The following is a 10,480-nucleotide window of genomic DNA, read 5'->3' as shown; positions in this document are numbered from 1 at the left end:
CATCTGCTCCTTATTCCACAGAAAGAGTTCCAGGATATGATTAATTGTTTGGTACATTATACTGATGAATTAAATACCTGGCACTCATTTGAGGCATGCATGTGTTTGCATCTAGCACCATTTCTGCCCGAGAAGTTCTCAGCTCCCTACAGAGATGTAGTGTTTCCACATGAAGACATCTTAGCCTCTAGAAAAATCTCCATTTCAGTGTGAAACTGTGCAGGCCATTTCCATCTAAGTCTGCATGGCCGATTTGTACCTCTGATTTTACAGGGTGCAACATATATGTTGATGTTAATGGTCTCAATATAGTACAAGCACCAAGTATACCAGAATCTTCTTGTTAGCAAGGTATCTCAATATTTTTAGCAAAGAATTGGGTACAAGAAGGCTGTATTAGACTATTTCCTAGGAATATGCATGTCACTGACTACTTTGGTTAAGCTTAGTTTAACGGATTTACATAAAAATATTCCTATTTTTAAAGTCAATTATCAGAATTATTCCAACTTATGAATAGTTATAACTGTAAGGGTTGGAACTGGGAGGGCATGGTAGTTGCTGGGTGCCTCACAGATCTAGGGTGGGAGGATCTTACCACTGCTGTTTAGAATCGTCAGGCCAAGTACTCAAGCCAGCAAAGGAAAGGACCAGGAGGATCTGGAATATACTGCAGAGCAATCCCTGCCCTCAGAGCAGCCACAGCCAGCATGAATTCGAGGAAGAAACCCCAGGGGCACACATCTAACCACAGGCACAGGTAATCCCTCTGCCTGAATCCCAGTGTGCCCTGCATGACCCATCCACACTGAGTGATGCCCCAGGTGTGAGTAAATGTTTCCAGGGATGCTTAAGAGCATGTGCAATTTCCAGTATTTTACTGAAACAGTCATATGTCTACTATGCATATATTAAGCAGATAGGTTATTACTTTCTGAACTAAAATAAAAGCAATTTTCTCTGGAATAATGAAGAAACATTTGATCTGTGAAACTGCAAGTGTGTAAGATGCAAGATAACAGACTGCAAAGTCCAGCATTAGCCTTTTAATATTTAATTTCCATATTAATATGAGTCAGATCTTCAGAGATTTACAATTAAGATGTTTGTCAGCACTTCATTGCAAATGCTCCTTCGTGTTTTGAACTCAATAATTATTTGTCAATGGTTTGGAGATAATACCAAATCATTCCTAAAAATAATGGCCTTCTTGAATATTTACAGCAGAATGGAGTTGATTGCAATTTTTTATCTTATTGTGTACTTGGGTTTAATTAATATGTGGTACTTCTATCTACTGGGATGATTTTTTTTTTATATATATACTTGTTAATATTTTCCCATCAAAATTAAGCTCCATATTACAATTTTCCATATAAATATCAATATTTGGACTTTAAGTCAATGCATCTAGAGTCAGTCAAGTATAGGGAGCTGTATGAGCTTTTCAGATTGTTCAGCTAAAAAATAAATTTAAAAAACTCCTCTTTTTCTCAAAATAATCACAGTAGCAAATGAAGTTTCCTCAGCTAATGTCTTTGTTTTCTTCTATCTTTTTTCCTTAAGATGTGTATGTGACAGAGAGACTAATAGGAAACATACTGTATTGTTAATTTAGAAGATGTATTTCAGTAACACAGCATAACAGCATAAATTTACAGCATATGTAGCAGTGAGTCAAGTTTTGATAGGCAACTTTGATTTTTTTTTTCTTTGGTCTGGTCCATGTACTGAAGCTAAAACCATTTTCCAGCAAAATTAAAAAACAACCATCCTTCTGCTAAGTAACGGGGCACAGATATTGCCCTCAGAAAATCCTATAGAGACCTCTTACAGTGAGTGTTTTTACACAGAAGGAGAATCTCCACCTTTGCTTTAGCATGGATTTGGCTGGCCCACAGCATGTATACAGAACACAATTCCTGATGCACTGTGCTCGACCATCTCTGAAGTCTCTTCACCTTGACAGTTGCCTCCCTTTCAATCGTGAGTACAATATATTTCTACTAATACACAGCACAGAGCAGACTCTGAATGCCAAAAATGGATGGAGGTTTCCTCCTCTCTTCAATAAATTGCATAAAAATCTCAGTTCCAAACACAGTTTTCAATTTACCATTTTTTATTTTATAGCTAGGTACTATGATACCTAGGAGCTGGACAAAGAAATTGCACTTAGGTAAGGAATAATAAATAAAGACTTCTCAAAATGAAATTTCTCTGTGGAAATTCCAAGGATGATTAATATTTTTTCTCACTTAAATTGACTAATTAATTTATTTTATTAATAAATTTGAATCTAACCAAACATTTTAAATTGCCCAATTCAAGTTCAGTTTTCTCATGAGTTGTTCACAGTGTAGCTGTATGTACTAGTGATGTCATGCCAATCATGCATACACTGCTGATTGGATTTCCTCTGGGTCCAGACTTTCCTGGACAGGTTATGACATTGATAAATGCCTTGTTTGATAAAGTCAAGTCATGTAGAATAAGAAAAGGAGGAGGAAAGCATGAAGTATGCCCACATTGATGTGGCAGCACAAGGATATTCAGCTGAACAACAAATGAAATTATAACAAGGAATGCAGTCATTTTAAAGTTGCAAACTTTTTTTTAACTCTTTGAATATTTTGTTTACAAAAAAGTTTGAGTAGTTGACTTAGGCCAACACAAATGTCACAATATCAGGACTTCCTAAGGGACCATGCTCTGATTTTCGCCTGGCTGAACTATCAGTGGAAGTTGCTGATATTTTTCTATCTATTCTTGACAACTGGAGATAAAAAATAGGAGATTACACACCACTGCCTACAGATAAAAAGACTTCATGTTGGCTGCATTGTGGTTTTACTTTCAGTACAGAACCAATTTATATTAAGAGACTGAATACCTTTAAAAAATGCAAATATAGCTACTTTTCTTCTTTTTTTATTTGTTTTTATTTGTAGTAAGACCATTCCTTAAATCCATAACATATTTCCAAGAATTTTTAAGAGAATGTGAACCACAATTGAAAAAGCCCTAAAGAACAAAATGCCTAGGTTTTAGATTATTTATTCTACTACATAGAATTTCGTTCTGCTATTTAATGATAGGGTAATGATTCTTACTGTTCTGTTTAATATTTCATGAAAATTTAAAATTTCACCTACAAAATCAAATGCAGGTTTGTTGTTTGCGTTGTTGTTTTTTTCAAAATGATAAATTTCTCTTTTGATAGTTAAGATTCCTGTGAGTTGAAATGGTAACATTGCTTCCTATAGCATTGTAAATCCATTTCTGAACAAACAAATTCTATGGAAAACAAGAGATTCTCTGCCAACATTGAACTTCATATTCTTTTGGGTATCTTGTTTAAAGTGAGATACTTGTATCTTCATATCATGGCTTTATCAGTTTGCTCCATATAAATACATGTTCCTACAAAAGGATTTCTTTCTAAGTGGATTATAAATTTAGATTAAACCCAGCCAAGTGAGAAGGCAGAGCACTTTATTTCTATAGTCACTTCAATTTTAAAAACCAGGCCTCATTTCTAGAAAAAGGAGCAAGATTTTTCAGTAAAATATTGAGTCAAGCATTCCTGAAAATGTTCTCTTGGCACTGTTACATTTATTAACAATTTCAAGGGGACACATGTAAAGGGTATCCATCTGAATTTTATAATATGTTTGAATATGTACAGATATGAAAAAATACAGAACTATCCATTATCAGAAGCAGCATATTTGTGATTTTTTTCTTTTTTTTCTACAATTCACAATTCTACAGTTCACATTACATAGACAGCTTTTATGGTTTACTGATAACTACAATTAAAAATATTGTCAAAGGGTTTATCAGGGTTATTTTAAAATCAGATTTTATGGGATACTTGAAACAGAAATATAGTTCACTTTTGGAGTGAGAAACTCCATGCCATTATTGATATCCTGCCAAGTAGAAGAAAAACAGGAGCCTTGTGTCCTCCTTATATATGCAATTTATTCAGGATGCCAATAAAAGAGAAAACAAAAAGGTTACAGAAAATTATATTGTGTGTGATTTTTTTTTTCATCTGGGGTGGTCGCCATGAAGTGACGCTCCAGTGATGAAAAGGATTTGTAACAAAGGGAGCAATTGCCATCTTGCAGGAAGGTGCACAGCAGGTGCCCATGCTGGTCTCTGTCACAGCAAAAGGCACCCACAGCAAATGCTGCCTGTTCTGCACCAATGGCAGAAGCAGTGTCCACGTGTGTGCTGTGTCCCAGGAAAGACATCCACCTCCCTCTGGACACAGGGAGTCTAAAGGTCCTGGGAAAACAGATCTGCCTCTGTGTATTGCTGAATTCTGTCTCCTAGACTTCACTGTGACAAAAGCAGAGGTTGAAAAGATTGCTTCTTTAACACTCATGAAATGAAGCAAAAATGAAGTGGGCTCCACTACCCAGTCTTGAGACAATTCAAAGAAATCAGGCAGTCTCTGAACATTCCTGGACTGCAAAGAAGATTCTCTACTGTTCACTGGGAGGTAGAGATTGAAATACTGATCTTTTCCCACACTGAAAACAGTTGCTACCACAATCTATTGAATATATTCACATCAGTCATGCTTAATTTTTGTACTCTGGACAGGCATGAAATTCACTTTTTGAAGTTTGATTCAGTGTGAGAGTCACACTTTAAAAACAGAAGTGAAATATCTGGGCATTTAACAACCAGACTTTAATATATCAGGCTTTTTTTTTTTTTTTTTTTTTTTTTTTTAGTACAAAACATACACTTATACTAGTGTTTCTCTGAGATGATGAATGGATTGAAGTAACCCATCTCAACAGAGAAAGATATCATCATAATAATCTGATATTTTATGGGGTTTTTTTATAATTATTTTTGCCTCAGATTAATGAATTCCATTTACAGTAGCAAGCTAGCAAATGAAAAGCATTCAGCACAAGTATGAAATATAATGGAAAGATGAGACTATTTGGTATGTAAGACATAAATTGAAGTATTGAAGAGTCATTATTTATGAAAATTTTTTTTTTTTTTAATGGTGTAAATTTTATTAAAAAGAAGTCTTTTTCCTCAAAAGAAATCAAATGCATTTAAATTCTGGAAGACAATTACCAAGGCCAGAGAACTGAAAAACTAAGCTTTCAATTTTCTTCTCAAATAAATCTTCTCTCTTTGTTCCCACTTGTTTTTTCTGTTTTGTGTGTTATATCTTTCCTATCTCTGTTTGTTCCATTTGAAATCAAATCATTAAAAGGGGAAAAAAAAGCAATTTTTTTTAAATGAACTTCTGATTCTATATAAATCCTTTCTTGTTTAGAAATGCATGGTCTCATCTCCGATGAATATATTTCTTTCAAACAGGATCCCCTTGTAACAGCTGTTCTGCAGCCTAAAGCAGCTGAGTGCTGCTTAATAAAGCCATTACACTAAAAAGTGAGATGGAGTGGATCTGTAAGCTGGAAAGGAGCAGTACCAAGGAGCCAGGACACAGAGCTCAGGGTCACAGTGCTGAGAGCAAAGGCATCAGCATGAGAATCAAATGTCACAGGTAGAAGTGGCCAAGGAAGACAGACATCTGCAGACTGAAAGGCAGCAAGTAACTCCATAGCAACCAGAGTCTCTTTAATAGGAAAGATCCTAATGCTATCTACAGCCACAATTTCTGTGTTATTGGAAGGGCTACCTGCCCACCACCCCCCTAAAAATAAATAAATAAATATCCAAACCCTATCATTACTCCTACCCCTCACCCCTTCCCCCAAAAACAAACATTCCAAGGAAAGACTACAAATTAATTTACAATTTGAAGCATGATGGCAAAGACCAAGGACAAAATTTTATATATGTAGCTGACAAAACCCTAGAGAAACCAAGACCTCATGGTGGCATGGAATTTTGCTGTGGCAGCAGATGTAATACTATTTTGTCAGGTTGTAAAAGGACCAAATCATACAATATACATATCACAAATAATAGCAGAGAACAGAGTGGGGTTACCCCATGGCCATTAGAATGTTATGTCTTCATTGTTATATATGAACTCCGAACTGCAAAAAAAAAAAAAAAAAAAAAAAAAAACCAGACCAAAACCAACCAAAAAACACACTCTGGTACAAATAGCTGGATATGCAGAAGATAGCACTGTGGTAAGCTGAGAAGTATGACTCCATATATCAGAGCTAAGCACACAGAGGAGAAAGAGTAGGAGAGTCCAGCACTAAGGGTTGCTTTAGTGTTCAATCCACAACAGTTTAATGAGAAATACCTATGGTTCTGGAAGCAGCAGCAAGAAAAATAAGCAAAAAGACTCTTCTTATGATATTTTTGCTGCTGAAAGCAGTGGTGTATAGAAAGAAAAACAGGGATGTACACCGTTCATTTTCCCCTTTTCTTTAATGTGCCTCAACTCCTCGTCTGGGAATATTTCCATTATTTCTGGGATACTGCAAACACTGCTCTCTTGTCAGCTTCTCTTTTTGCTGTGAAGTGCGGTACAATGAGGGGAAGATTTCATTTCAGCATGCTGATGCCCTTTCTCCCTGGGCAATTCAAACAGAGCTTCCTATTTCATTCTCATACCTATTTTCTGAACTGTCTGAGCAGTACTTCCACGGGAAATGAAAAGTGAAAAAAAATCAAAGGAAACTAAAACTAAAATGCCAGATTTTTATAACCAGATGCTTAACTCACTGTTGTATATTCTGCATGGTCCTTTATAACATTGAATGCAATCTGACATCTGACACTTCCTTGCTACTTTACAGCAGAAAATGATGCCAGATTTATGTAGTACAGTAAAGTCTATGGTAAAGTGCTATTTCATTGGTATTTAAAGGAGAGGCTACAGCATATGGAAACCTGTGAAAAGAGTAAATAACTCTTGGGTTTGGCAGGCAATATTTTGATATTGGTGGGGGAAGGAAATTACAGGGGTGGCTTCTGTGAGAGACTTCCCCCATGTCCAATAGTGCGAATGCCAAACAGCTCCAAGCTGGACTTGCAGCTCGCCAAATCTGCACCCATCAGCAGCCATGGTAACAGCTCTGGGGTAACACATTTAACAAGTGAAAAAAACCCCAGCACAATTGCAACCAGAGAGAGGAGCAAGAATCTGTGAGAGAAACAACTCTGCAGACATCATGGCCAGTGAAGAAGGAGAAAGAGTGGCACAGGCTCCCCTGCAGCTTGTTGAAGACTCTGGTGAGGCAGTTGTCCCCCTGCAGCCTGTGGAGATTTGACAGTCGAGTAGAGATCCCCCTGGAGCCCAGGAAGGACCCTACATTGGAGCAGGTGGATGCCTGAAGGAGGCTGTGACCCTGTGGGAAGTCCATGCTTGTGCCTTGGGAGAGAGGAGTCCCCTCTGGAGCAGATTTGGTGGCACGACTTGTGACATGCAGGGTACCCATGCTGGAGCATCTTTTTCCTGAAGGATTCCACACCATGGAAATGACCCATGCTGGAACAATAAATGAAGAACTGCAGTTTATGGGAAGGAATCGTGTTGGAGAAGTTAATCAAGGACTTCTCCATGAAATACAGCATTCCAGAGCAGAGGAAAAGTATGAGAAGTACCGTTCTTGCAGAGCAAGCAACAGCAGAGATGTGTGGTGAACTGACACAACCCCCATCCCCCGTCCCCCTGCACTGCTGTGGGGGAAGAAGGCAGAGAAAATCAGGAAGAAAATCAGAGCCCAGAAGGAAGAGAGGGGTAGGAGGAAGGTGCTTTAAGGTTTGGTTTTACTTCTTATTACTCTATTCTGATTTGATTGGTAATAAATTAAACAAGTTTCCCAAAGTCGAGTGTGTTTTGCCTGTGACAGTAATTAATTTTCACGTGAATTAGGTGAATTGTCACATGAAGAAATAAAGATAGTGACTCTCTCTCTGACTTTAAATCCATTGTATAACCTTTTGTTATATTTTATCTCCTCTGTCCAGACAAGGAGGGGAGCATCTGGTAGGCACCTGGTGTCCAGGCACAGTCTACTCAACACATAACCCTGAGGGATTCAAATCTTCTAGCAGAGCATGGGTGATTTGGAGTGGAGGTTGTTGAGTCATGGTCATATGCCAACAAAGTGGCCAAAGAGCAGACAATAAGTCATGTTCTTTAAAGTCCTAATATGCAAATTTCATCAACAGTAATGTAAGACATTTGATAACACAGAAGTCTTAATTTCTTGTAATCTGTTCTTTAAACCATATCTTTTCTCCCAGCTTGCTTGCAAATGGGAGGAGGAAAGGAAGAAGTCAAGACACTTTAGCTGTTTGGGCTGAGTTCTGTTAGGTTTTTATCATATTTGCTTTGGTAGGTCTGTCAGCAGCTAATCTATCGAGCCTCCTTAGCACTACTAAATGCACTTAGATTTGTCAAGGGCATTGTAGCTTAGGATGGGCTTCCTTTTATGCAGCTATTATAAACCCACTGTTATCAACTTGCAGAATTTTGCAGATCTCATCCTGTTTCATCATTATCTTAAATCCTCGGTGCCTACTTCCATGTAGGTACATGAGAATCTAAGGGTTTGTTTTAAAAGTAGCATGAGTTTCAGTCCTTTTAGGTCATGGAGAAAAACTCTTTCTCTCTCTTTTGGAAAAGACCCTCCACATTCCGTTCGTTATCTTTAAAATAATGAACACTAAGGAAACTTCATATTTTTATGACATTTAATTAAGGCTTGACTAAATTCTCAGTCTGAAAATATATTTAAACTAAGTGTCTATTCAAGTATCTCTTATTATATTTTAGATATGAACATATGTTTCTACTGCTGAAATTCAGTTAACAAGACTGATCAAAAGGAAAAAAGTTTGCATAATGTGTTTGTGAAAATCGTTGCCACAGGAACTCATTGAGGCAAAACACTACAGCTACATTCTAAAGAGGAGTGGATAACTAATAGTATTGCTTAGAATCCATGCCTATGCAAGCTAAGATGATAATAAGGTAATCAGATTTCATGCTTGAGGGTGTTATCTAATCGCCTGCAGAGGTTTGGCACTGCACAATTGGCTGAGTGCATCTTGTTTATTTTTATGCTTGCTCTGAGACATCAGTTATTCACTGCCACTGTCAAGCGCTTACTGGACAAGATGAACTAAATGGTTTGTTCCAGCAAGATGAACTCTATGTCCTGTAATAAATGTTATCATAAATATAGCAAGCAATCCATTTTAAGACATCAATAAAATGTACATTATACTGTAATAACTGCTTAGTGGGCACGTGTGCTGCTGCCCTCTACTGACTTAGCACAGTCAAGTGGAGTGGTAAGTCTAAAGTTTTGTGTCTCTGACTCTACAGGAAAAATGAAGAGAAGAGAAGAGAAGAGAAGAGAAGAGAAGAGAAGAGAAGAGAAGAGAAGAGAAGAGAAGAGAAGAGAAGAGAAGAGAAGAGAAGAGAAGAGAAGAGAAGAGAAGAGAGAGAAGAGCTTTTCTTTTTCCAAGATAAAAGGCAAAGAAAAAAATGCATGTTCCCATATTTTAGGCAGTAAGATGGAAAGACTTCTCTGACCATCTTCATCTTTCATCACCTAGCCTCAAAAGCAAAAAAATGTGGAAAAATGTTTGATTCATTGTCAACCATTTCCATTACCTGCCAGTGAGCTAGGACCCATGACCAGGGACCCAGAGGTAATTAAGTTTTTCCCTGCTCTTTGAAGTACTCATCACTTAAAAGATGAAAACAGCCCTGATCATAATTTAGCTAAAGGGGGAACGAGAATGTAAACAACTTGAGAATGAAAATTCTGAAATTAAATACCCAGAACTTAAAAAACAGAGAATGGCTTTTACTGAGTAACTTTTGGTTTTTTTTACACTAGAAACAAAAAATATAAGCTATAAATAAATCTGTGTAAACTATGGGTGAAGGAACAGGGAAAAAGGCAATGATGACTCAGTCTCCAGACTCTAGGCTGTCTTGAAATACTAATGTTCTTGTTGTATCCCAGAGAGGATCTACTGGAGGAACACATTTCTCTTGTTCTTGCACTTTTTCTTTCTCATGTCTCTATGAGGGAAGCTGGACATATAAGTTAATTTTTCCTTCCAGTATGGAGCTGGGATGAAGTAGGGTACTCTTAGAGCCCAGAATAGTAAAAAAAAAACTACTACAGAGAGTGCTTGCCCCATAGGCAGCACTCAGTCACATCTAAGATAGCCTATAAAGTCTTTTCAGCAGCCCTACCTGATCTCTCAACCTCACAGTAAAATTTGTAGTTGGTTAGTAATGTAAAAAATGTGTTTGACTTAACTCTTTTAGACCATAGAGTGATATGGTTTCTTATCTTCATGGTTTAAATTAGCATATGGCTTGCCCTGGCAGTGGATAGATCACATATATTTCACACATTTTAAGACACATTTAGAAATGGTTCAGACAAAAATTAATGGCAGTGTATTTTGTTATTGTCTTTCACACTTAACTTTTAATTTTCAGTTATTTTTCAATAGGTCCTTCACTTTTTTAACACTACCC

General features: G+C 37.1%; 2 long non-coding RNA genes across 3 annotated transcripts; both read left to right on the top strand.

The window, feature by feature from the left end:
- The first annotated feature begins 573 nt into the window (after positions 1-573).
- Positions 574-9,789, top strand: LOC148225317 (uncharacterized). 2 transcript variants are annotated; one of them, XR_015801388.1, is made up of 3 exons: positions 574-760; positions 1,854-1,986; positions 9,305-9,789. It is a non-coding gene; the product is annotated as an uncharacterized LOC148225317 (long non-coding RNA). The 2 variants fall into 2 exon arrangements; XR_015801385.1 differs by lacking the exon at positions 1,854-1,986.
- On the top strand, positions 6,171-8,096 carry LOC148225318 (uncharacterized). The gene is made up of 2 exons (XR_015801397.1): positions 6,171-7,729; positions 7,939-8,096. It is a non-coding gene; the product is annotated as an uncharacterized LOC148225318 (long non-coding RNA).
- Positions 9,790-10,480: the final 691 nt, after the last annotated feature.

This window comes from Sturnus vulgaris, chromosome 1, assembly GCF_052056855.1.
Source record: "Sturnus vulgaris isolate bStuVul1 chromosome 1, bStuVul1.hap1, whole genome shotgun sequence".
Classification (NCBI taxonomy): domain Eukaryota; kingdom Metazoa; phylum Chordata; class Aves; order Passeriformes; family Sturnidae; genus Sturnus; species Sturnus vulgaris.
This window is presented reverse-complemented; position numbering and strand designations above follow the sequence as displayed.